This window comes from Acanthochromis polyacanthus, chromosome 16 (genome assembly GCF_021347895.1).
Source record: "Acanthochromis polyacanthus isolate Apoly-LR-REF ecotype Palm Island chromosome 16, KAUST_Apoly_ChrSc, whole genome shotgun sequence".
NCBI lineage: Eukaryota > Metazoa > Chordata > Actinopteri > Pomacentridae > Acanthochromis > Acanthochromis polyacanthus.
Window position 1 is genome coordinate 5,528,351 of NC_067128.1, and position 26,713 is coordinate 5,555,063.

General features: G+C 39.0%; 1 protein-coding gene across 2 annotated transcripts in view; it reads left to right on the forward strand.

Moving 5' to 3' along the window:
• LOC110951383 (1-phosphatidylinositol 4,5-bisphosphate phosphodiesterase beta-4) overlaps nucleotides 1–26,713 on the forward strand; it is a 98,015-nt gene that overhangs the window by 12,926 nt on the left and 58,376 nt on the right. For both annotated transcript variants that reach the window (XM_022194410.2, XM_022194412.2), the window contains exon 3: nucleotides 12,477–12,535. The gene's annotated coding sequence lies outside the window, so the exon portion shown is untranslated. The remainder of the gene's footprint in view (nucleotides 1–12,476; nucleotides 12,536–26,713) is intronic.

A 26,713-nucleotide genomic window follows, 5' to 3' on the forward strand; every position in this document is an offset into this window, starting at 1 on the left:
AATTATGGATGTGACAGTCACTGGAGGCTGCAGAGGAACTGTCACTTTCAAAGGAACTGCATCTTTAAATGTAATGCAGTAGTAGGAAGGAAACGGTTCCTTTCCAAATGGCCATGAACAATAGTTCAATGTACATTTAAACATGTTGAGGCAGCTTGTCAGCATTGGCATTTTAAAAAGTAAAGGAGGGCAGGTGTTTTGAGTATATATTAGATTTATTTTTGAATATTACATTTATACAAGTTGGGTGTCAAGAACACTGCTTTGTTATTAACCCTCTGAATTCCTGTCACATTTTACTGACGACAAAGTTCAGCAGCTCCATGGAAACAGCAAAGCCATGACTGGAAGTAGAGAGAACGCAGAGATGTCTTTTTTTTTTTTTTTTTTTTTTTTTTTTTTTTTTTGCAGTAAAAGGCAGTTAAAATGCTATGAATCATAAAAAAGAAAAAAACAAGTCGCCACACATGTTACCAATCCTGGAAAAAATGGTGACTCTACATACTGTATTTTGGATTTTTTTTTTTTTACACTATTCTGCATATCAAGTGTAGAAAGATGTTTTTTCTGTGCCAGACAACTCACTCTTTTCCCACCTGTTTCACATCCATGCTGCAGTTATTTTATTGATGAAGTCCATTTTATTTTGCTTTTAATTTTCCTCCCTGCTCCGTTTACATCCAGTCTGCATTTCAGCCGAACAGTCACATCATTTTTACCACTTGGTTTCTGCTGAGTCAGTCCTGCTCTCAGTCATGTTGAGAAGCATAGATTTATTGGTTGTTGTTTTTTTTATTGCAAATTTTTAAATGAGGCATTCAGAATATTGTGATTTTGAAGAAGTATCACATTTTAAAGCCTGGATTTGGTTAATTTTCCAGATGGAAGTGCATGACACACCTGATTTGTTCACAGAAAGTTGTAAATACATTAATTTTTCCAGTGTTTAGTTTTTGGCTCTGAGAAATGACGTGAAAGTTGTGACATGCACTTTTCTAAAATACTACAAGACGCATTTTATCATTGTTGATATTTGGTTCTGCTGGTGCGTGACAGTGGCGAAAGGCTCAGTAAACCTCTGCACTGATAAACCAGTCAGCTTCGAATACAGGAACAGCTCATCACAATCAGCCCTTTACCGGTGCACATGTTGTAGATTACAAAGATAGACGGGAGCCTCTGTGTAAAGAAAGACAGATGAATGATGAGGGAGTGTGTCTTCACTACAAGGGTAAGTGTGGCTGGAGGCTGAATATCATGACGGGGGTATTCTCTGCAGACTCTCAGCCAGCAGCAGCAGGACAAAGAGGGAGGGAGAAGACGAGTGAAAGCAAAGCAGAGAGGGAGACGCTCACTCTCACACCAGCAGATGGGAACCACAGCGATCAAGTCAATATTTACACTTTCCTAACAAAAAATTGGCAGCATTAGCTTAGCTGATTCAGTAGCAGGCGGCAGGAGTATCCTGGTTCATGTGAAAGAGGCTTCGAGGAGTAAAAACAACACTTCAGTGATAATGATTGTAGCTTGGCTACAACTGCCGGCTCTAAAAATACACTGGGACCTGCCCTCCCCTCTCTTTTGTTAAGTGCACACACGCTTGCAATGTGCACATTCACTTTACCCATGGCTCAATCCACTGCGGGGACACATGTGAACGCAATTTGCACTTCCAATTAAACTGTCGACCTTCGTTCCAGAATGCAAAACTTGATTTTGGTACCATCCTCTCCTGGATAGCTATTATTACCCAGCAGGGCCAATAATAGGGAGGATCAGGCTTCACAACACACAGCCGGGGATCATTGAAGTCAGCAAAATTAAGACACTTATCAGTGTCAATATTTGAGGTGGGAAATTAGACATTTCAGAGATTGATTTGGATTCATGTGTGTTTTGTTCATGACAAATGCAATGCAGGTTAGGATTTGTGGTACAGGGTGACCCAAAAGTTTGGAAACGAAGTTTAACTGCAGTGTCTGTTTGAGTTGGGGGTGCATGAATTCACTTATTTTACCCATTTTTTTTTTATACCATAATAAAATAACTTAAAAGCATAGTATTTGCTGAGTGCAATAACTCGGAAGAAAATTAATAGAACTATAAGGTCCAGGTATGCTGGAGCATAACTTCAAAATGCAGGCCATCAGTGTCAGATTTCAAATCTCTTGATGGTAAAGTATCTGACAATTTAAATTTTTTAAACATCCAAAAGTACTATGAGGCAACATTTACTGGCCAGTTTGAGGAACCTTCATAAGCATGAATGAAGATACATTCCAGAAGATACCAGTGTAACCAGTTGGTGGAAACATTCACAACTTTGTATAAGAAACAAACATGAACATGTCGAAATATGTTTGTTTTACACTAATCTGTTACTCTTCTGAATATATCTATGGTACTGATTTATTGAAATAACATTATTTGGATTATAGACTTCATTTGTTTCCAAACTCTTGGGTCACCCTGTAGATGGTGAAAAATAAATCAATGCTGGTTGCTGGATAAGTAACTACTTTCAGTGTTTTCTAATCAACAGAGTTTGTGTGTTTGTGATGGCATGCAGATCATTCACACTAAGTCAGAGAGCACTGTGAAAGAAAAAGTTCAGCCGAATGCATCATTCTAGGGTTAGCCTAAAGCGCCCTGCTGAGTCTGTAACACATGACTTGCTGAGCAGATCAGATGACTTGATAAACAGCAGGAATGTTGCTTCTTCCTCTTTTCTACAGCGCTGCTCTTGTCTGTCCAGGAGAACAGGGAGGGATGGCGTGTAGTCGTGTTATTTATATTGTAGGGTGTGGACACAGATCTGTTTAGGTTTGGCAAATGGCAGCCATGTCTCCAAAACATGGATCTAAGGCCTTTAAAGCAATGTAAAAATGACTATGTAAATGATATATGCCAGAAGAGCATCTTTAATCAGCCCACTACTGTACAAGATAACAAGCCCAAGCAATTATGTAACATTTAACAGCTGAGCTTATCAGCTAAGTTGAAATGCAGAGCACAGAGCATGGCACAACTGTCTTTTTTTTATTATTATTGACTTGCGTAATCTAATGGCTGCAAGGGAATGCCTGCTTTTATGCAAACATCCCAGAGTCGAACAGCATTAAGTATTTAATATAGGCTTAACTTGTCTTTATTTACTTTACGTTTTAAAAGACAAAGTGAGCTTTAATGGTGTGTTTTGTTTGGTGAAGCTTATTTTAGGACGCATTAAATACAAACTGTACCAAGGGAAACAAACTGATTTTGGTGTAAACACACAGTAAAAATGTTTCCCTCTCACATGGATTTCCAAACCACTGCTACAGATTTGTCAAAAGGGCTCCATCCATTTTTCATTAAACACTTCTCACATGTCATTTAAACAAACCTCTGGATGAAGCTCATGAATCCATTAAAAGGCTTTCATAACAAACTGTGAAAGTAATGCAAAGTTTAGGAAAGTGTCAAAATCAAAGCACATTTTAAGAGGATGGTTGTAAATCGTCCTTTGGCAAATGCGAGGAGACACTTTTTTTCTGAAGAGATGCTATGACAAAGAATAGGAAATTAGATATTCTGTATATGTCACAGATTTTATATCCAGTTATTTTAAGCTTTATCTACCTAAATCTGAAGTTTGGTACTCAGGGAAAACCCTCAGTAGCACCTTCAACATGCTTCATCTCCCTTTCCCATTAGTGGCTCCTTTTTCCTTTCATCTCCTACATGAAAACAGTATTTTTTTTTTAACTCTGTATGTAGAATATAGTGCATGACTGGAGAAATGCCATCAAGTCTTGAAGTAAAAGCGTGTAAAGTTACAACTAAAGTAAAGATAATGACAGTAGTAAAGTGAGCAGTCCCCAAACTAAGTTCATCTTTCCTAGCTCTGTTAAAATAGACTTAATCATTTTGTTAATGCAGCTCCTGCTGATGGACATGTTAATTTAATTACCAGTCCAGCTGCTGTAGTTTGAAATGCACAATCAGTACAACTTTTGTATGAATGGTTTTATTGTAGTGCAAAATAAAGAGGAATTGTTGCAGTTATTTTTACCTGAGGCATTACCTTGAATTAAAAGCCCCTTTCAGGCACATGCTTGAAAAAGTCATTTTTTAGCTTTGATTAAACCCGCAAGTCCACTTTTGCAAAAGCCATGATGGCAATCCAACATTATATTAGATATGTCGAGCAGGTCACTTGTTTGTTTTTTAAGCCACATGGTTGGATTTTTGGCACCAGTGCTGATTAAGGAGTGTTTGATAAATTGTGATGCGATATCCAATATTCTTTATATACACATCCACTCAAAAGTTTGGATACACCTTCTCATTTTTTGGTTTTTCTTTATTTTCGGGACTGTTTTCATTGTAGATTCTCACTGAAAGCATAATTCATCTGCTTTAATTGTATTAAGGCTTCAGAAGCCACCACACTAAGCTCAGACTGACTGTTGGGTGACGTCAAGGAGGGTTAGTCAGTCTTTAAATACAGTCATGGAAACCAGTAGTGCATGAATTTGTAGCTTCTGCCCACCGTTACCGGCATATAATTTGTAAGACAGAATTTTAGACTTCACAGTTGAAGATTACTTGCAATAAAATATTATGCACCTTGGGAGTCCTCTACATTTTTTTTCCCAGAAACTTTTAACTTTTTATAAAATAACCAGCTTCTTTTTTTTTTTTTTTTTTTAAAGAGCAGTTGTGAATGATTTGGTCTGATGATTCAACCTGACGAGCTTCATGCCCATTCAGACTCGATAAGAGCTTCAGCTGTGAGTCACGCAGCATTGTCTATGGGATAAATGAATGGGAAATTGATTTCCAGAACAGAGGGTCCCCAAAATGATTCCTCCTTCAACTTCATTCATTGTCTTCCATAGCTCTGAATGTGCCTTTTGTGGGGTGATGTACAGTAGCAAATGTGATCATCACACATACAGTAAAGGCTATGAGACTGTGCTACTTTATTTGACAGCAATCTATGTATTTCCTGTTATTTCTGACGATTGGATGAATGAAAATATCTAATATGCTTGAGTAAATAAATTAGCAAGCAGCAAAACTGGTGAAATAATATACTTATATTTTTCATAATTTTTAACCAAAATATTCCCATATGTTGTAAAAACTGTACAACACAAAATGTAATGGTCTTGAACAGGGAATAGGAAGCCACATTTCAGTGCAAGAGGATGTTTCATGATAATAATTTTACCAATATCAGAGTATGAGAGAACTAAATCATCTCTCCGTTTCTATTAATAATAATGGAACATTTTATTTGATGGCACCTTTCGTGACATTCAAGGTCACCACATCACATAAAATCTTTTTGTGTGGGAATTACTGCTTCTTCTGCAATGATTATGTTTCATTTGAGCCTGAATCATAATGGATTATTTATATAACAAAGACCTAAGTGTGAAAGACAGACAAATGTGTTGCAGATTCAAAGTCTGAAGTTCACAGCATTGTGCAGACACTCTCCCTGCAGTGTTTGATGTCATACCAGCAAAAATTACGCCGCATAATAGCTATCAGTATTAGCTGAGGTTGAATGGCTTCCCGTCATTGGTCCCTGCTAATGTAATCCACTAATTAGCTGCACAATGGTGGCTCTCCCTGTGTGTGCAACAGAGACCCAGGCCTAATTTTGTCCTTGTTAAAGACAGTCGTCCATCATTCTCAGAGGCCTAAAAGCACTCATGCTCTCTGTGTGTTGTATCACTGAGTCACCGAGGAGAAAAAAACCCTCCCTCTCACCTTTTCTCTCTGCCTGGATTTCACTCTTTCTCCTCGGCCCTCGGGGAGTTGGCTCCTGACAGCATCGCACGGAAAAGATAAAATTGAAAAGTCAAAGTGTATGTGTAATGTTTTGGTGTCTGTGCATCTCTCTTTGTCTGCTCGCCTCGCTCTCCTCCTCCATTGTTCTCTGCCATCTCTCAGGACGCCTCTCCTTGTCTTTGCCACCTATTTCAATTTCACCCACGTTCCATTGAGCAGACCGTAAGAGAGAGCGATCTTTCAAGGTATTCATGGCATTCAAGCCAAAGCTGGCGCTGGGTTGTTGGTTGGTTTTGTAGCTAAATATGTATCTGTCAAGAAAAAAAAGAGAGAGCACCATAAATACTTCAGAGCTCTGGGTGACTCATTTTGTTTTCACCACCATGTTGGCAGGAACATCATCGGAGAAAATGAATGGTGCTTGTATAGATTTCAAATCATCACAGTTGGGGGTTGACCAATATATTTTTTTTTCAGTGTTGATACAGACTGTCCAACCCACTGAATTGCATCTCTATACAACTAAACTTTATTCTCAGCTTTGAGGGAACGCAATTTCGTCTTGAAATGAATGTAATTCCTTGTTTGTGACATTGGAAAAGACATTCAGTTATAAGTACTATCGATTGGATTTTCACCAAGAAGACCAAGGCTTATGTCCTCTGACAGACAAGAGACTTACAATCTTGGACTTAAGTTTTGTTTTAACTTCACTTCCTGGTAGACACTAGAGGTACCTAAATTACTGTATCTTACTACATTTTTAAAGCTTCACCTCCAACTTCTGGGTTCCATGGGTGACAAGTCCCATTCCTTGTATTGTATGATTGGGTGATAAAGAACGACAATAATGCAATAAATTTAATGGGAAAGATTCATTGATTACGCAGAAGAAAATCTAATTGTTGGGCCAACCCTCTTCATTCATCTACTTCATCAGTAAATTATGGGGTTATTTTGAACAATAGGTTTACTGGAGATATCAGTCTAACAGTATTTATGCAAATTGAAATCTTACCTGACTTTCTGTCAACAGATTACTTACTACTTCGCATTTTATTTTGACAATATCAACACTGTCATTTAATATTGTTTGCAATGTCTGAGGGTAAAAAAATCAACTACAGTAATACTACATGTAATGCTAATTGAAATAATGAGTTCTTTATGGAACCCCAAACATTACAGAACAGTTATTTGAAGAGCTTCACTGGGTTTCCTCAAGTTTCTCAGGGAACAGTTTTGAACTCAAAATGTTCCTCCACAATCACATTTATCAGGAACCCCAGAAAGAGTACAAGTACTAAGACAACAAAATGATGTTTATGATCTAAGAAGAAATGCAAAAGCAGCAGCAAAAGTGCATTATGTAGTCCAGTATGGTGTATATACAGTGTGTGTCAGTATAAACAGAATTAACCACATAGGCAGAGTGGTATTGACACATTAATCATAATAGTTATGGATACAATATGAGGTAGAAGTAAAGTGGTTCAAACAGTAACAATGCTATAGCTACCATGTATCAAAATGTGATGAAAAAATATTTGTTTATGTTGCAGAGACACTGAATCTGCAGTAAACATTAAAAACTGACATGTAAAAGTCACACATTCTAGGAAATTAACAGATTCTTGCTGCAAGCTAGTTGCTACTACTCTCTCTGAATGCTCAGTTTTCAGCTATTGCCGATGTAGTCAGTTACCTTTTGGCACAAAGACTGGAAACTGGAATGCAGTATCTTCCTAGAATTAGGCTGACAATCAGACGAGACGTAATAATAATCATAATAACGTTATTCATATCGCAACTTTAGTAAACAAGGGCTTTTTTTTTTTACTGCGAAAGCAAAGGCAGGAAGCCCACAGGGCATCATAACAGGACAGTTAAAACAAGAAAGCAACAGATAGAAAAATTCTAAATAAGTCTAGAAGACTTGTGTTATAGGCAGCTTTTTATACATATAAAAGAAGTCACTGATTCTGCAGCTTTAACTCCTCAGGCAGGTCAAATGGTGAAAGCACCTTTTAGATTTAATCCTTGACTTCAGCCAGAAGGAAGTGATGATCTACGGCAGCAAACTGGTTCATACGGTGACAACATCTCTGTTCTCTAGCCCGAGGCCAGATCCATGCTAGCTTTCAAAGTGATTAGTAAACTCTTAAAATCAATTCCAAAATGAACAGGGAGCCTGTGGAAAGAAGCCAGAAGACTGGGGTGATGGGATGTTGTCTGCTAAATCCACTAAGAAGCCAAGCTGCTGCTTTCTAAACTAGTTGGAGTTGACAGCGACCCCCTGCAAAACTACAACATGTTGTGATTAAAGGAACAAGATGAAATATATTAATTTGGCAAACTTTGTGACTTTTGGACAGAACCAGCTGTCCAGCTCTTTCCCTGCTTTCAGTCTTTGTCCTTTCTAGCTGCATTCAGCAGCTTCGTGGTGTCATTTTCCATGCTATTGTACTACACAAGGAAACATCAGACTTCATTGATGCATTGCAGTCATTTCAGTGTGCCTGATTGTGCAGATTTCTCTCCTTCAGTTTCTAGTCTGGTAACCGCTGCTCTAACCTCCTCAGAAACCCCATCCACCCTGTGGGACACAGCTGCATCAAAAACGGAGGGAGGGGTTTTCTCAGAGTCCATGTTGTCTCATGTCGACTCTCAAAAGAGCAATACTGAGGAGGGAACACAGCTGATGTGAGGGACAGAATGAGAGTTATCTTAAAGCCATGACAGGTGCTGTTCATGGCAGCAGAGCGGCTGACGACGAGTCCCACAGAGAGCTGCGAGTCGGGGTTCGGGTTGGGTCGGCTTCCTGAGGCGTGGACATATGCTGCTAGCTGGAACTGTCACTTCTAAGCCAGCTTATAGGAGATATTCTGGGGGCCGTCACAGTATAAATCTTTATTTTTGAATGCCATTATGCAGCTTTACCCTCCTTTAATAGCCCTATTCCTCTTGTACACATGCTTTTACATGCACATGTATATATTTTGAGAGTAGCTACTCAGATAGCATAGATAATGTAATTTCCTTGCATGTTGTGACACCTGTGGGAGTGTGCGTGGCTTTCTGTGTTAGCAGTGCCATCCTTTTAATCAGCACCCCTGTGCGTTTCCCCCGTAGAGCTGTCATCCGTCGAGTGATGATGGTAGAGCTGCCACTGTTTACACCATCTAAATCCTGCACGAGGCAGGGGTGAGATTACAGGCCTCTTACCTGTCGCCTAATCAAAGGAATCATTACTGCACCACTGGATGTTACTTGGAATAGTGCCTTCTAAAAATACGCGCACACACACTAACAGAGAAAAGGCAGGTGGAAAGGTAGTGAAGTACATGTAGTCTCTGTTTGATATTGTGTATTCATCACTGGACTGTCCTAGCTGCCGCTCGCTGGAGTTTCCATGGCAGCACTTTTGGGCACCAGTTAGTTTTCTGTTGCAAATGAATCAGCTCTGTCTCCCAAAATTATGTCCCTATACAATGGAACTGCATTATCAGTTACATTTTGAGAGAAGCCTATTTTCTGCCAGATTACTTTTGTGTGTGAAGTACCACAAATACGTTTGCACTTCATTTTACTGCTTTGCTTCTTTTCAGCAAACCAGTCATATATTAGATGGGGAGAGACTCATCGACTGGATTTTTTCCAAAATGCCTGTTTCTTTATGTTTTACATGTTTAAATAAAAGATAACTTTTCTACATTTATCCTTCAGTATTGTATTTAAATACATTTTTATATGTGGTCTTTATTTTCAAAGTCAGTTAAATGGGTAATAACTAAAAATATACTAAAATATCAGATCTGATAATTGACGAAGCTGATTTTTCATCAGCCCCAGCTGGAAACCCAGAAAATGGAGGAGAGGCTTCAAACATGTCATGAAAGGATTCATATTTTACTTTTTTTTTTTTTTTTTTTTTTTTTTTTTAACTTTTAAATGAACTGATTTTATTTATAACTCTTGTTTACTTCAAAATGTAATTTAGTTATGAAAGATTCTAATTTTGTGGATGCAACATTTAAGAATAAACTACTTTCAAAAATATAACATATTACGTCACACTGACTGTTATTTAAAATTTTCCACATTACCGTGATGTTGCTAGTTTTGATGCCGTTTACAGTTAATAAACAGTAATGACTATAATTTTTATAGTTCTTTATTATGCTGACCGATGTACGTCTGCGTTAAAATGTGTTTTGTTTTGGTTTTTTTAGGCACAGTACAGCAGATTTTGTACAATGACAGTAAAGCTGTTCTATTCTTTTATTCATGTTAGAAGCTTGGTTACGTTTAGGCACCAAAATCACATGTTTAATTTTTGGAAAAATATCCTTGTTTGGGTTCAAAAATCAACCCTTTCTTGACATGTTTGAAGCTTCTCCTCCATTCTGAGTCCCATGTAATATATGATTGATTGGCTGAATGGAATGGAAACTGACAGGAAATATGTTCTCCTTGTACATAATTGAGAATGCAGTTTAGTCATATAGGAATGTAATTGTTTGGAGACCGCTGTTTTTAACAAAATTGCTCAGCAAGACATAAATATCAGTCTCTGTATATGTGACATGGCTTCCCTTTTTTGGTGCAGAGAGCACCCACTCATCCTCTCCCCTGGCTGAAGAGGCCCATCAACAGCTCTCGTCCACTGAGGCCACTTGACATGTCGAATATTTGATCCTCATAAGCTGCCATTGTGCGAGAGAGAGAGAGAAAACGGATGACTGGAGACAGAATAGACAGTGGAGGATCAATACCGAGTTCAAAATTACCTTTATATAATCAGTTCTTTGTTACCAATATTTTATTGACATGAATTTCTTCATGAAAAAAGTAAATTGTTTTCTGTGAAGGTGTGTTATAATAATCACAAAATAAGGTTATTTGTGGTTTATATCCTCTTCTCAATCAGAATTCTGTTCAGGATTTTATCACTCTTAACCCAATTAACAATCAGTCATTTGTATGACGCTCTTTGCCTCAGTAATACGTCCTTATGTTGAATCTGGTATGTCTTTGTGACTGTTTGGTTCCATGTTTGCAAAAGGACAGAGCTTTGAAGCCATTTTCATGCGTGACATTCAGATAATTGAGGTACTTAATGGAGACTTCTTTCCTGGGAAAGATGCATCATTCAGGAAATGGCCATATAGGAAGTAATAGGCAGAGAGCTTGGAAATGGACAATGGAGCAATAAAAGAGACAGAGTGGCACATCTTCCCTAAATAACATCTAAAGTAGAGGCGGACTGATGCTGGATTTTTGGAGCCAGTGTCAATAAAAGATTCTGGTATGGAGACATCATAGAATATTCTTTATATATGTATTCCTATGTACAGCTTCCTTACATCTGTGCATTTTCTTCCACTCAGCCAGAATTGGACAATTCTTCAGTCAATGACAGCAGGGTCAGCAGGACATTCCAGACATCCCTCTCCCCAGAAATATTTGCCTGTTAGTCCTGGGAGATTCTGAGGTATTCCCAGACCAGATGAGAAAAATGATTCCGGTCTACCCCGGGTTCTCCTCCCACTTGCCTAGAAGACCTCCAACTTAATCTACTTAGATTAGATAAGCACTGTATTGAAAGGGGAAGGTAATGGGGCTATTGTTTCACAATGTTCCAACAATATGGCCACAAACTAGTTACTGTGAAGTCACCGCTTGATTCCAGACTTGCATCTGCTCAGCTGCGACATGTTCTCTGCTATCATTTTCATTCAATGCTCTTCAAAATGTAACCCAAAAAATGTACTGTATGAATTGTCTCCTGCAAAATGGAACAAATGGGCTTTCAAAAAATTCATCATTAATCAGAAGTTACATTTCCAAATACAATCTGCAGAAAAGCAACTCTTTCTGACTTAGTTGTCGAAATCTTTCCTGCGCTGTCTACACTTATCTGACAAAGTTTATCTTGCAAAGTGGCTGTATAAAGAAACCATTACATCGCTGTTCCTGTGCCGCTCTGGGCGAAGCAAGATGGAGCTGCAATGATGAGGTGAAGGGAGACACAAGCCGAACCACAGTCATCGCTAAGTGCAGGAAATGTTGAGGAATCCGTCTTGTCTTCCGCGGAGACGTAAGGATATAAGATGTGTTGCCAAGAGGAGGATTATCCTCCTTTTCCATCTATAGCTTTGGTCCTGTGTCACTCCCTCACACTGCCGCTCTGTGTGTCCCTTTGACCCAATCTGTACTGTACATTTTAAGCTTTTAGAACCATCTCTTCCTTTGATTCTCGCTGACATACCTGCCACTCGAAAGCTGCAGCAGAGCTGATGTGGAGGAGGTGCAGTTTGTCTAATTTCCCAGCTCATTTCCAATCTTTTCTCTGACGAACGCAGCCTTTTTCTTAAGGGGAGCAGCTTCCTATTAAAAGTTTATTTAGCAGAAGCCTGAGGAATGATTAAAAATCGGCACTAGCCAAATAGGATGAGGAGCGTTGTGGGGAGCGAGTGATTACACCCCAGTGTGCGTTGTTCGTGCGTACGCTTGTGTAGTGACGGATTTTTTTGTGTCAGTGTTTTCCCTGAAGGCACCACAAGCATCTGTAATATTACTGTACAAGATGAGGCTGAATAATGAAATTAGCACGTCTCATATCTGCAAATTACACTAATTTCTTCTTCTCTCGTTTTTTTTTTTTTTTTTTTTTTTTTGCTTTTCAGAGTGGTCCAGTGCTATCTTCCAGAGTTTTCCCTCCCCTCAGTTTTCTGTCTGTCACCTGGTAAGTACACTCACATTCACCTCCCACGTATACAGTGCAGATAGAAGCTTTCGGTGTTTTTAGTCCTTTACATAATCATCAGCTCACTGCCTGCCTGAGCGGAGCTGCAAATTGCCGCCACCTTGACTAAACGGAGCTTCATTTCTTGTTAATGTACACTGAAAGGTGTTGTGCTTTAGAGCATGACCACATGGTAGGCAGTTGGTATAAGATAAGATAGACTTTATTCATCTCACAAAGGAGAAATTTACTGTTACAGGGCTCTTAGAAACAAAAAACAAAGGAGTGCAAAAGTCACGAAAGTGCAAGAACAAGAATAAATATTGCACATAATAACAACTACACAGTAGTGTTATACAGTCTGATGGCAGTGGGGATGAAGGACCTGCGGTAGCGCTCCTTCCTGCACTGAGGGTGTCTGAGTCTCGTGCTAAAGGAGCTGCTCAGCTCCACTACAGTCCGGTGCAGTGGGTGGGAGCTGTTGTCCATGATGGATGAGAGCTTGGTCAACATCCTCCTCTCACCCACATCCATCACAGAGTCCAGTGGGCAGCCCAGGACAGAGCTGGCCCTCTTGGTCAGCTTGTTCAGTCTCTTCATGTCCCGCTCTGTGCTGCCCGGGGCCCAGCAGACGACAGCGTAGAGGAAAGCAGAGGCTACCACAGTGTCGTAGAAAGTCCTTAGTAGAGGTCTGCACACTCCGAAGGACCTCAGCCTCCTCAGAAGGTGGAGGCGACTCTGGCCCTTCTTGTACAGAGCATCAGTGTTGTGGGACCAGTCTAGTTTATTGTTGAGGTGAACACCCAGGTACTTGAAACTGTCCACTGTTTCAATGTTTCAGTACCTGCTTCTGATGAGTACAATGAGATTAGTGGCCATTTGTTTCTTTCTTCGGGACAGGTATGAGATCTAGACATTAGTCGTGCTTCCATGATTGCATTATTAAGTATTGCATTAGAAAAAGGTAATAGAAACAGCAACACTGGAGTAAATAAGCAATTGCTTGAGGTGATCTTTGCCTTTTTTGAAAAGAGTTTATGCTCTCTAGAAGTTTGTCAAATACGTGCTGACAAACAAAAAGTTCTGACGAAACTATGCGGTCTAGTTTAATCACTCTAAAGCAGTTAATGTGAACAAAATCACATTTCTTTTTTTGTTGCTGTTGTCGTATTTCAAAACTTTACTTTAAATTGTCTTGACAGTTAGAATGAAACAGTACAACTGGAGAAACAACTTAACAGACAATACTTTGATGTCAGAAATCTGTGTGGTTTACACACAATTCGGTCAATGAAAAATATGTATATAGGGATCCAAATTTCAGCAGATTTAAAGACCTGTTCCTGTAAAAATCAAGTTTTTCCAACATAGCAATCCAGATGGAGTTTTTTTATATGCTGGGAGATGTATCGTTAGCGAAATAGACAGCTAGTGTTCTGATGACAGTCTCAAAAACACAGATTTAGACTTGCAGTTTCACTTGTAACAAAGCTAAAGAGCAAATTCTGACAGCTTGCAGGGTGGAACTTTCTGTATTTTTCCTCTTCAGAGTCAGTTCAAACGTGTGACTGAATTACTCCAATATTACACATTGGTATCATGTAGTTTTACAGTGTTTAAGCAGAGTTGTAGGTGTGCTGAGCTGCAGTGAAAGAGATGCAGGGACTTCATGAATCTGTCCACTCGTTTCATTCTCAAAGAACAAGCAACAGTTTAAAGTTACATCTAAGTAAATTTAAGGCAGGAAGGGATTATTTTTTTAATAGAAATCTTTTGAATATGTGTTTTTTATTTATTTATAGAGAATGAGGTTTTAGGACTTTCATCAATAGTTGGGGAATAAATTTAAGCAGATGAAGAAAAATTCTGGTTTATTTTCAAAGTGTGTTTTCCCAGTAATATTTGAATTCTGGTGTTTTCCAGTCTCTGTGACACAACTGATAGTAAAATGCCAGCTGTTCTTATGGCAGCTTCACATCTGTTACATGTCAACTCAACGTTACTGGATTATGATGTTCTTGCATTTCTCAAAACAGAGTTAATGACATGTCAAGGTCTTCAGAAGGAGCGCTTCAGTGTATAATTGTTTTTTCACTCACACAGGCAGATATTGCACGTGATGAAAAAAAAATCTGTTTTGTTTAGATTATTTTGCATTTAAAACTTGTTGAATCTGAATGAATACAAGACACGGTGTTCATGATGCACAATGAAAATATATCTCAATATTAAGCAGACAGTTCAGTCACTGTTTTTTGGTTCGTACTCAGGAAAGCTTCTGCAGTAGCCAGCTTTAATGTGCAATTCCCGGCTATCTGCAATTGCCAGTTGTTTACCAAAATCAAGGGACTTGGTGGATGTGTTTTTCCTGGTGTGTGGCCGGGGCTTTTAATGACGGCAGTAGATGCATTCTGTTTAGAGATGTGTGTGTACTCTGGTAATGCCTGAGGGGGTGGCATGGCTGGGTGGGCCAGCCAGTCCCTGTGTCGCTGTAAACACACACTGGGATCCCATTCAGAGGCTGAAATGTGCCTATTTGTGTGTGTGTGCCTGCCTGCATCAGCCGGGGAGCCAGAGGCTATTACTGGCCAGCAGGGTTGCTATGGAGACCAGTAGTGTCAGAGAGGAGCAACATCTGTAGTGTGTTTGTTTGTCAAGACAGGTTTTCCTCTGTGTCTTTCTCTTTTTCCCCTGTCAGCATCATGGTAAAAAAAAAAAGAAAACTCATCAGGGAAAGACCAGCTGAAGTCAGAAAGCCTTGTGCAAAATCCTCAATCAGCAGTGTTGACAGAATCAGTGAATGTGATTTCAAATCTGTGTTTTCTCGGCCAATAGTTCAGTCGCCTCTGCTCAATCATGCTCGCAGTAGGCCCTCGGTCCGTCAGTCAGCAGGGACTTGGGGACTCTTTTCACTGGGTTCATGCCAGTGGAAAGCTCACATTCAGGGGAAGCATTTAACCCCTGCTCCCTTGTTGCTCCCTCTCTCCACAGCTCCCCTCTCTATATGGACATGTTCTATTTCCACAGCTCTTTTCTCCTGGCTGCCTTACCGGCCGTTCAGCAAGGCACAAATTCTCTTTTAATAGGTACTTATTTGGGCAACGGGAGAAGTCCCATATTTCTGAGCAAATCCCCGACTCTCTCCTCCTGTCAGACTCTTTGTTTCAGACCCTCAAGCTTCTGTTTATTACACATTTTCTCATGATAAGATATCCTCCATTTCCTTGTGTAAACCTTTCAGATGGACAGCAGTGAGGAGAGCGAGCAGAGGGTTGCATCTTCAGTTGTCCCAAATTTAATTTCTTTATGTGAGAATACATTAATTTGGAGCATTGTAATCCCCTTAAGATAGCTCCTTATGCTGCTGCTACATGGTAGCTGCTAAGTCCAACAGTTTATCAGAGGAGAATTAAATATTTTCACATTCAGGAGATTCCTAAGTACAGGTTTTTGCAGGTCGAGCAGAATATATTGTGTGTATCTTCAGTGTTTCTGACCATATTTGGGGAAACCTGGCCTCGGCAGCATTGTGTGTAACTGGGCAAACCGAACCTTCGACCTCCTAATCTGGTCTAAATGAGACACACACAACACGGTGGTGCACAGCTCAGAGTCTGTGATGTAACATAGTCATTTTGGAATAATATGGTGTTTTCACTCTGCAGGCATCCCTCGGCAAAGGCCAGTTGTCATCCTCAAATTAACAAGCTTTTGCAGGTTACCTTCGTCACCTCCGCCATTTATGCCAAGATTAGACTAAGCCTGCAGTTAGATTGTGGTTATGTCCTCACATGCCTGCAGTAGTAGTGTGATATGGATATCATACCCAAAAAGTGCCTCTACAGTAACAACAGATTCTGTTAAGGGCAAAAACAACTCTGTATTAAATGCTAGAAATTTAGCCTAATTCCTGCCAATTGGGCTGTAGAATATGTAGCTTCACTGAAAATGCTACGTGAAATACAGAAAATTAACTCAAGCATGCTCCAGTTTTACTTTTGCTGTTTGGTATAAAAAGAAAACTCACATTTTCCATAAGAAGTCTGACTCAAGAGGTTTGTTTTTACTTTATTTACAGGACATGGAGTTTGTTGACATGGAGGTTCCACATTTGCACAGCAAAACAGGAGAGAAACACTAGAAGGGAAGATTTGTGGAAATATTTCAGCTCTGTATGATGAGTGCAGCGTCACATCTGAATCAAAAATATTGCAGTTTTTCCAATATTGTGCAGCCTTAGAACCACATATGACCTTTATGTTCAAAACATGTCAAACATGTCAGGCCAAAGCAGAAGTGAAGCTGAGGAAAGTTGAGTTTTACAGTTTTCCTCCTGGTGACATTTTTTTTTAGCATATTTTCTCTCCACCAAAGTCTTTCTAAAATCAGTTGCACAGACTCCTCTTTCTAATACCAGTGTTCCGGTTGTGCTTCTATTATTAACCAGGCACGGACACCATCACCTTGAAAAATGGACTTTTCCATATTCCGTTTGGTGGCCTCAGTCACTCATATTCATCACTGTGCGAACACTGAGGATTTCTACGCAGGTGTTGAGGCTCTGTTCCCTTTTTCACACGTAAACATTCTTAAAGCGCTATAGGCAACATGGTAGTTTTTCAGGCAGTGGTGAATTTTGAGATTTTTGATTCCATAGCATGTCTTCTTTCAGTCTAGATGAGAGGAATCCTAAATTTAGATGTTTAATTTACACATTGTCTATTTGCATCTGCAGAGTTGACTTATAAATCAAGCCAGAAACCTCCATGTTTGTCGCACTCATGTAACCAAACATTCCAGTTTTATTCTATATTCTTGAGCAGAAGAGTTTGAGAGTTTCCTAAAAACATGGCACAGATTAATTTTTTTCTGACTGCACAGCATTTTCTATTGTATAGACTGATAGAAAACCTTCTTGTAAACAGTTTTAGGATAGAGTCAAAATTTCTGTTTTGGAAGTTGGTGTATTTTGTAGATGTATAAGTCATCATTTGCATATTTTAGCCTGAAATTTCTGAAAATACTGCGTGTTTATTGTAAGAAATCAGCTGGGGAAGCTTCATGGTGATATCTATTAGTTAGAAGTTTCACCCTCTTCACTCATCATGTCTCCCCTTAAAGCATCACTTGTTAGTCTGGTATTTTCACTCTCTACTAATTTGTCTGCCCCCAATTAACTCCCTTGTGCAGACGTTACACTTGCAAACAAAAAGCAGCCTCGTGTGATGTCTGTTTACAGATGGCGAGGGAAGTTTCAAGTTGTGTTTTAGTCTCAGGGCTGGATTAAGTGTGCTGATGCGTCAGCCTGGCCTCCTTCATTACATTCAGGGAACTCCCTGACTGAGTCACTTTTTTCAGACGGACACACAGGCATGCATTGCACACACAGTGAAACATGCACTACTCTAAATAACTCTTAAGACTCCTGATAAGTTGGGGACAGCCCTTGACCCTTGTCTCACATACTTCCCCTCCTCGCTCTTTCTTCGAGGGACTTCAGTGTTCCCTCGGCTATGCTAATTGTTGGCCTTCGGGTCAACTGACTCACACAAACGCTCTATTATCCACAATTTGGCAATGTGCTCCAGGCAGCCATTTATTAGGTGGATGCTTCGTCCATTAGGACGTGTCAAATTCTTTGTGTATCTCAGTTTGGCAGAGGGTGGATGTCGATGACTATGTATAGAACTTTGTGAATGTGTGTTTTCCAGTGTTGGTGCATGTTTTAGCAACTAATTTTGGGTTTCCCATTGTTTTATATGGGTTTTCTACATTTTGATTGCTGTGGGAACATTTTGTTGTTATTGATGTCTGTTGACAATATGCACGATATTTGTGCACATATGTCGTGCTGGTGGGTGTGTCTGAAAAACAGCCAGTTTCCATCCCAGGCTCAGCTAATTATGTAACGCGGGATCGAGCAAGCACGGTGATCCTCGACTATAAAAGGCAAAGATGAGGGAAGAAGAGGGCCATTTGGCTCGGAAAAAGACATTCTTCCCCTCGACATCGTAATACTTCCTTTAGCTGGAGTCCCAGAGAAACAAATGGTGATTACAGATTTCTGTACATACAACCCAAGAAAAGCATCCATCAGCCAACTGACAGCAGAATGTTATTTTCTTCTGTTCATAGCAATTATTTCATATCTCTCCCCCTAAATTAAGGCCCGTTCATATTCAGTGCCAGCAGCCCTCTGCAGTTTAGTTTTTAGGTTATGACCACTGGATAGATGGCTAATTTGTAGTTCTTAATCGGAGAGAATGGGTTTAACAAAAATAAAAGGAGTAATCTTGAAACAAGAATGGTAGTTGAAGCAGTATACATGTCCAAACTAGAATATTTTAGCTCTGAGCATGAATAGACCAACAAAATTTATTGATTACCAGCGCCACAGAAGCAGTTTTTTAGTCTAGTTTGTGCACCTTACATGTTTATGTTTGTAGGGGAAACATGCAGGATGCAACAGTTTTTAGCTTATCTGTAATGAGTTAGGGGATAAAAATAAACCAGCAGACCTCCTCAAAGTGATTAAATGCAATCCTGGTAGAGCTTGACATTAAGGCCATTCTAGGTCGAGTGGAAGAGAAATTTCCTAGCTCCACTAGACGAGTTCAGAGAACTAATCAGAAACCATATCATGTGTATTCCTCTTATATGTCACTCATTACTTAGCTATTTAGTTAAATGAATAATCATAGATTGTTATAGTAATCTAGTTTCAGATGATTAAATTAAATTCCAATTCAGTTTTACTTGTATAAGTGCCAGCTCACAATGTGAGTCATTTCAGGACACTTCACATTGCAAGTTTCAGACTGTACAATATTATAATATATTAGAGCGAAACCCAACCAATCTAATAATTCACTTTGAGCAAACAGTTGTTGACAGTGCATAAAAAAAGCTTCATAAGTTTTTCAAGAGAAACTAAGACGGCTTTTTGAAAATGAACAAATAATTGGTTTCCTCCTAAGGACAATTAGCATTTTTATTGCTTGAATTGCACAAATCTCCAAATATCTCAGACGGTCAGTAACTCACTGGGCAAAGTTAAAGGAGATGAAGAAGCATGTTGACACAACAACTGATGTTAGCAGTTAGCTAGTTAGATAGCAGACTAATAGCACTAGACCAGAGTGAATGAGTTTTCCAGAGAAATGTTCAAACAGGAAGTCAGACAAATCTGCCTTGAATATTCTATATCACTCGTGCAGCAAATAGATTATTTTCATTGTCTATTAAACTGTGGATTGCTTTCTCAGTTAAATGATTAATCAGTCTATAAAAACTGTGGACTACTTTCTCAGTTAAATGATTAGTTATTCAGTCTATAAAATGTCAGATAATGGTCAAAAAAAATGTCTTGTTCACATCCAAAACACTTTCAATTTATTGTCACAGAGGAGGAAAGACATCCTAAAATCTTCAGATTTTAGAGGCAGAAGTCAGAGAATTTTTCCTTAAAATATAACTCAAATCTGTTGTCAAAATAGTCCACTGTTAATGTTGCAGCTCTCCATCAAATGCGCTTTTCTTTTTTATCTGATGCATCGCAAACTTTTCTTGAAGTCTTTGGACTTCTGGTGCTTCACTCGTCAGCTCCTTCAGCTCTTGTGAAATACAGAGAGAATTACCTGATAGACTTGATGAGCATTGTGTGAACTCATTTGGCAAGGGCTTGAAAACAACTCATGTTCATTTATATGTAAATGTCCTGTATTATTGCTTTAAACGTGCAGTGATTCATGTTTAATGAAGTCTTGTATGTAGCTTGTAATAAGCTAGTAAGAGACGCCAGTTGGCCATATTGTTAAATGAAGTGAAAGTATTGCTTGTGGAGTTTAAATGTCCTGTTTTTCCCAGATAGTCTGGAGATTTAAATGTGCAGTGTTCTCATTACAATCCTACTCATCTCACTTGTAAGCAAACAGTCTGTTGAAGGCTATAGGCTCTGTGTGTTTCTGTTAGTAATTCTTTAGGCTCAGAGGACTGTGATGTGAGCTAAACAAAACAAACTTATATGGGTCAACAGCCTTAAAAACACAAATAGGCCTGGACATATAGACGAACATGGAAAAACATCTACAAATATATAGACATGGCTGCTGAAGGAGCCACAGAAAACCTCTGCTGATGCTCAGTGAGCAAAGCAGAGAATGTGGATCAATCGAACAAGCACAAAGGGACTTTCAGAGAATCGCAGTACTGATTAGCCATCCGTTTCCCTGTTCAGCTCTTCCACTCAATCCTCTCCTCGCTCAGACTGCTCAGAAATTGTTCCCTGCACGCCAGGTTTTGTGTAGCAACGTGTAGATCACAAGTCGGCATGCTACGCTGAGCTGCAGTTAGGCATGAGGAGATGTGATAGGCCATGAAATCGGAGATCTTGGACAGTTTACACACAAGCACACAGGATCTCCATCCTTGGTAAGTGCTTATTTACTCAGCGAAACACTGCCCCCTCCACGCTGCCCTTTTGTTAAGCCTCTAAATGAAATGTAAAAGCACACGATATTAACATTGATTTCCCTGCCATATGAGCTGTTTGCTGAAAGAACAGAGGTCTTACTGGTTTAATAAAATCACTGTATTCTTCGCAGGGCTCTTATTGAATTAAAGATTGCTCTTATCCAGTGTAAATGATCACAGTTTTATGATTTTTGCTTCGTCTTTCTGCTGTGTGCAGCAAAAATGAAGTACTAACTGCGTTCTATCTGATGGGATGAATTTTAATTGAATCCAGAAAACCTGCCACTGCAACAATGTTGTAGTCTGTGGTATTAAATATTGTTACAGACTCTTATCTCTATGGCAGAGCAGCAACCTGTTGCAGTTTGCTTTTAGAATATAGCACATTGTGTCTTTGTTTTTCTGTGTATCTTGGTTGGTGGCACTCTTGCCGGAGGCCTTAAACACAGACTTGTTAACTAAACCAGCTGACCTGAGGTGTTTTTTTTTTTTTCTCACCTGTAGAATTGAAAGCAAAGCAAATATCCTGCTCTTAATAATGTTGTGCCATAAAGCTGTTGATTCAACATATTTAAAACAGTAGTTTGTGGCGTTACTGTCGGGAGTTGTAATATAGTTTGTTTTTATTTTTTTAATATTATTTTGTCCCCAGGAGTACCTGTCTATTATAGGCATTTGAATACACCATGAACTGTGTTCAGTATCAACTGTAGTTCACTCTGTAGTTTCTCATTCTAACCTCCTCCCTGCTGATCTGTTGAAACCCTGCACATGTAGTTCCTGTATGTGCACACTGTAGGGACTCTGTTTATTTAGCAAGTACAATAGCAAAATGGTATGCTGGTATATTTTGGATCTTTAAATGTGATTTGTTTTTGGTATTTGTGTTATGTGCAACAGATGTGGTGCATATGAAATATGGGCTGCAGGATTAAGGCCAAAATGATAATCGTGACTATTTATCACGATTAATCATAGATTTTAGGAACAAAATATTTGTACTGCACTTTTGCATTTACTTAAACAGAGCACTGCTTTTCACTTTCTTGTCTTGCTACATTCTTGCTAATGTACTAATATTTGCATCAAAAGAAGACTCAGTATTACAAGAGTATTGCAAGAGGAAGAGTCTACATTAAGTTGTACCGTCTCTTGCTTAGTACAGTAGGTCCTCGGTTTATGACGTCCTCAACCTGCGATGCCCCGTGGTTACACTGCCATCTCCCATAAAATTATTAACAAAGTCTTGTTCCATCATACGCCGTTTGCGACATTAAGACAAATTATGCGCAGGAACTAGTTGGCAAGCAGGGTGGTTGAATACGATGCTGTAGAGGAAGGCAGCTTTGTTTACATTCGCCAGTATGCAAGTTCTGACTTAAGGTGAAAACAGAGTTACATCACACTGTAGGAACTGAATTCTGACGTCAAGGACCCTCTGTATCTGTTAATCAAGATACGACAATCAATGTTTTTTCCCTAAATGCCTCTCATGCAGGCTAAGGTTGACGCTAGCTAGTCGGCTATACACAGAGAAGCCTCTAGTCTCCACTCAGGTACTGCAGTATAGCAAGGTATATGAACAAAAATTACTTTTAAAAGAGTTATATAATGTCAGATTTACCTAAGATGAAACAGTTATTTTATCTGCAGAGGCTTTCAAGTTTTCTATGAGCAAAGCACACACTGTAAACATCAGTATCATAGCTGATGTTCATTTACTTGTGGGAAGCCAAAATCTTGATTCAATTTATTCTGCAGCCCAAAATAAAATGTGTCTTTCATGCAAATGAAGCAGGGCATTTCAAGGTGCTCAAATATTGGTGGAAACTGGCTCTAACCAGTGGTTCTGTGACTACATTAATTAAATATGTGTACCAAACACCACACTGCTGTCAAATAGCTACACTGACATTTGTGTTTTTGCACACATCAGACCAGTTGGCTTAAATTGATAGTCTCCTAATTTGTGCACATTTTTGGTCAAACTGGCCATGCAGAAAGTGGAGAGTGTACTTCCCTTTTGTCATAGTTTCTGTGCTCTCTCTAAACCTTACTCTGTCACCCTGTTGTCTCTTTCATCCACAAACAGGAAGAGGCTGCAGCCACATCCATCAAGTTCTGTTTGATTTTTGTTTCTGAAGATGCAATTTAAAACACAGTATGATGCAATCGAGTTATTAATAGTGTCGTTTATTTCAGTGTATTCACAAAACGAGGCATATTTTAGGATAAATATTCATTCTAACAAAGAATGTGTAAAGAGGGCGGTTATGAAAAATTGTTCTTATTTTGAAATCTTGGTTCACTCACAGTTTTGGAAGCAGTAGAATTTATTTCCTATGTAAACCTAAATGTCTACCTTTTAAAAATAGACTAAAGGCAGCCAGCAAAATGAAACACTGATTTATATATTTTTGCTTCAGCCCACAACCGTCTGCACAAAGTGGCAATTATTTGGATGGCAGCATTGAAAAATGAAAAGGCAGCTTCCAACATTATTCACAGGAATAAATTTCATGCCATCAATGTCAACATACGGCTTCAATGCCAGAGGACTCGTAGTGAGGCATGTTTAACATAATTATACAATCTGATGGAGACTTCAAATGCCACAAAAGCATTGTTAGAATAAGTGGCCCAAGTGGGATTTGACCTGTAACCTTCGCATTGTTTTGTTGTCTGTGCGTTGAGGTAAACAACCTGCTTGTGCTGACTGACAGAACTAACAAAAGGAAGAAATGCATAGGTAATGATATGAATTATGGATGCAATCCCCAGAGGATTGTAATGTATTAAAAACATCTGACAGGTTACTTGCATAATGACACCTTACATTATCTTTGTGTTTGCATCTGCCATTGTGTTATTTTATTAGAGCTGAACAAGTCATCAGTGGCTGAACAGGCACAATTATTTGCTTTAATAGCTGAAAATGTATTGCTGTTAGTCCTCTACTATGACTTGTATTGATTAAAATTAATATCTGCCCTAAAATAGCAGTGCAATTATCATGTTATTCATTATGTGCTGCGAATGGACTTGGTTTGTTTTGCTGGACTATTGTTGCTCTCTAACAAAGACAGATGGCTTTTCTTGTGTTCACTTTCTTAGAAGGTAATTGCGCGTGCTATTAGATAGATGAAGGTTCACATTTGGCTTTTTGGTAATACTGGGATTTGAGCATAATGGGCAAAGAAAATTATTCTTAGCAGCAGGGGATTTGTTTTGCAGGGAGCCGGTGTAGGAGAGTTTTGTGTCCTAAGATGGGTTCAGCTTCAAGGGCAGTTATGGCCCTGATATTAAGAGAGGAAGATGGATGGTGTCGTTTAAGGAGAGGCAGTGTGATGGTGGCTTCCAGCAAACATACATGTTTAAGGTGATGTGAGTAATGAGAAAGCAGAATTGGATATATAATAGTGCTTTTAGTGTTAAATAAGGCTGCGGTCAACCAAAAGAAAATCTTGTTCGACTGAAATCGTACCTCTGATGACAAGGCTTATATTATAGATACACATAAAAAGATGATATTTGCAGCATATTAAATCATTTTAACCTCATATTACATTACAATAATACATAACTGTATTCATTTCTGAAAGTGAAACTTAATCAACTGGTGATCCTGAAAAAGGAACTATTAAGGAAAAGTTAACTGCTGTTTTAAGATTTTTTTTTTTTTTTTTTGCCATGTTGGTTGCAATAGGGAAACTGCTTTTTGCAAAGTTTGTTCTTGACTTTTTGGCTGCAAAGTGCAGCCAGAATGACCACTTCTTTGACATGGTGTCAGTTAGTTTGAAGCTGGCTCAAGTAAATGCTCAGTAAAAGTTGAATAAGTTCGTCCTAGAAGTCTTTATTAGGTTGAGCGAGGTCAAAGTTATGAAAACAGGAGTTTTTATAAGCAACCTGTTGTATTGCCAAAAACACTCCAATAATCCTAGAACAATGTCAATATATCACTTTTCTGTCTATAAAAGAAGCACCAAAGCTTGTCTCACCAGTGAGAATTTGGTCTGATCAGAGTTTATGGATCAACCCATCAACCTGTCATCCTGAACTCTACAGCCCTTAATAATTTGGGTATTGTTATACTACATTATCAAAATCACATCTAGACTCATACACTTTATCTGTAGTTTTTGTAGGAGATGAATCGGACTGATGTGGTATGAGCCTCGGTTCAGGTTTTAGTAGCATTTTATTGAATCGAAATCCACTATGAAATCCACTTATTAAATCAGAATCCTTTTGAAACCCTGCCTGAATTTCATTAAGTTCAGATTTTATTATTAGCAAGTATCTAGAGTTATAAATAACTGCAACTCAGAGCTTCTGTGATCAGCTGTTGTTGGGCAAGAAGCCAGAAAAACACGGTAGCAGCAACTCAATTATTTAACATGGACAATAATTCTGCTACCCTAATTAATAATCACAATCTGTAGCTCCAATCTGCTGCATTTTCGACACTGACATAACAGCTGTAACATTCTGACTTATTCATTACGACTTTATGTATTGGAAGTTAAATACTGTGATATTAATGAGCTCTGAACATCGATTTGCTGCATGGAAAGTTCAACAGGGACAGTCTATTGTGATGTGATCAGCTGATAATTTCTGTAAAGAGTCACCCTTGTTGTGATGCTTCTTTGGCAGAACACAGTCAGCTGCTTGGAGAGGGCACGTTAAGCAGCACACAATAAATTAACATTAAATACCCACAGCTAACCAGTGGAAGCAACAGGCTATAAACGAGAAGCGGCTGAGATCACTTGCACGTGTTCGAGACCATTTTTGCTGAACGAAAATAACCAGCAGATCCAAAATGGAGCTACAAAAGTGCCTTCGCTTTTTTTTCATAGCTGCAAGACAAGGTAAATATCCAAGACAAATAGAAAAGACAGCATGATTACTCTTTTTCATATGTGCAGTTTAGATTAGGGACCAGGATGTCGCAGGGACAGAGTAACCAACTGTATGTACACATGCATTCAAGCAGATTTGTTCATTGACCAAGCTTTGGAAATAATAAGGACCACCTACTGCTATCTTTCCAGACACTAGTGTTACAGTAGGTTTGTGTTGCAACAGGCACATCAACCGAACAGCGTGGGTGTGGGACGGTAGTAGAAGAAATAGAAAAACATGCTACTTTTACCATGCGTGCAGACTCGGTATGCAAACAAAGCTTAGCTGGAGTTCAAACAAACCTAATTCTCCTGTCACTCCTAAGTTCCTGGAATCCTCGGTAAGTGACAATAGTAAAATAAGGCCGTGTGCACGTGTATCATTGCTTCCCACTGTTGTTTTTCAATGATTAGCAGCTCCCAAATCCTTCTGAAAATCCTGTTTCTTTTTCAGCAATAACAGTTTGTGTATAACTGTTCATTTCAGTCCTTAGTTTCTGCCAAACTTATTTTTTGATTACTTCACTAAACCTAGAAAACAAGTTTATGCAGTGTAATGATGTAGTTTTACTTTTGTTTTGCGTAGTTCGGATCTCTTACTATTGTCTACTGTGACACTGCTGTAGATAAACCCTGGTTATTAAAAAGAGGAGTGCATCATCAGGTACTCAAAACAGTAGGGTTCATTCTCAGCCAAAACTAAGGTCTTAATCTAGACAATGTCCTCTGTGTTGAAGAAAATAAAAAACCTCTCTCCACACTAGCATCGATTGTCATAATATCTCCTAAGCGCAAGAGC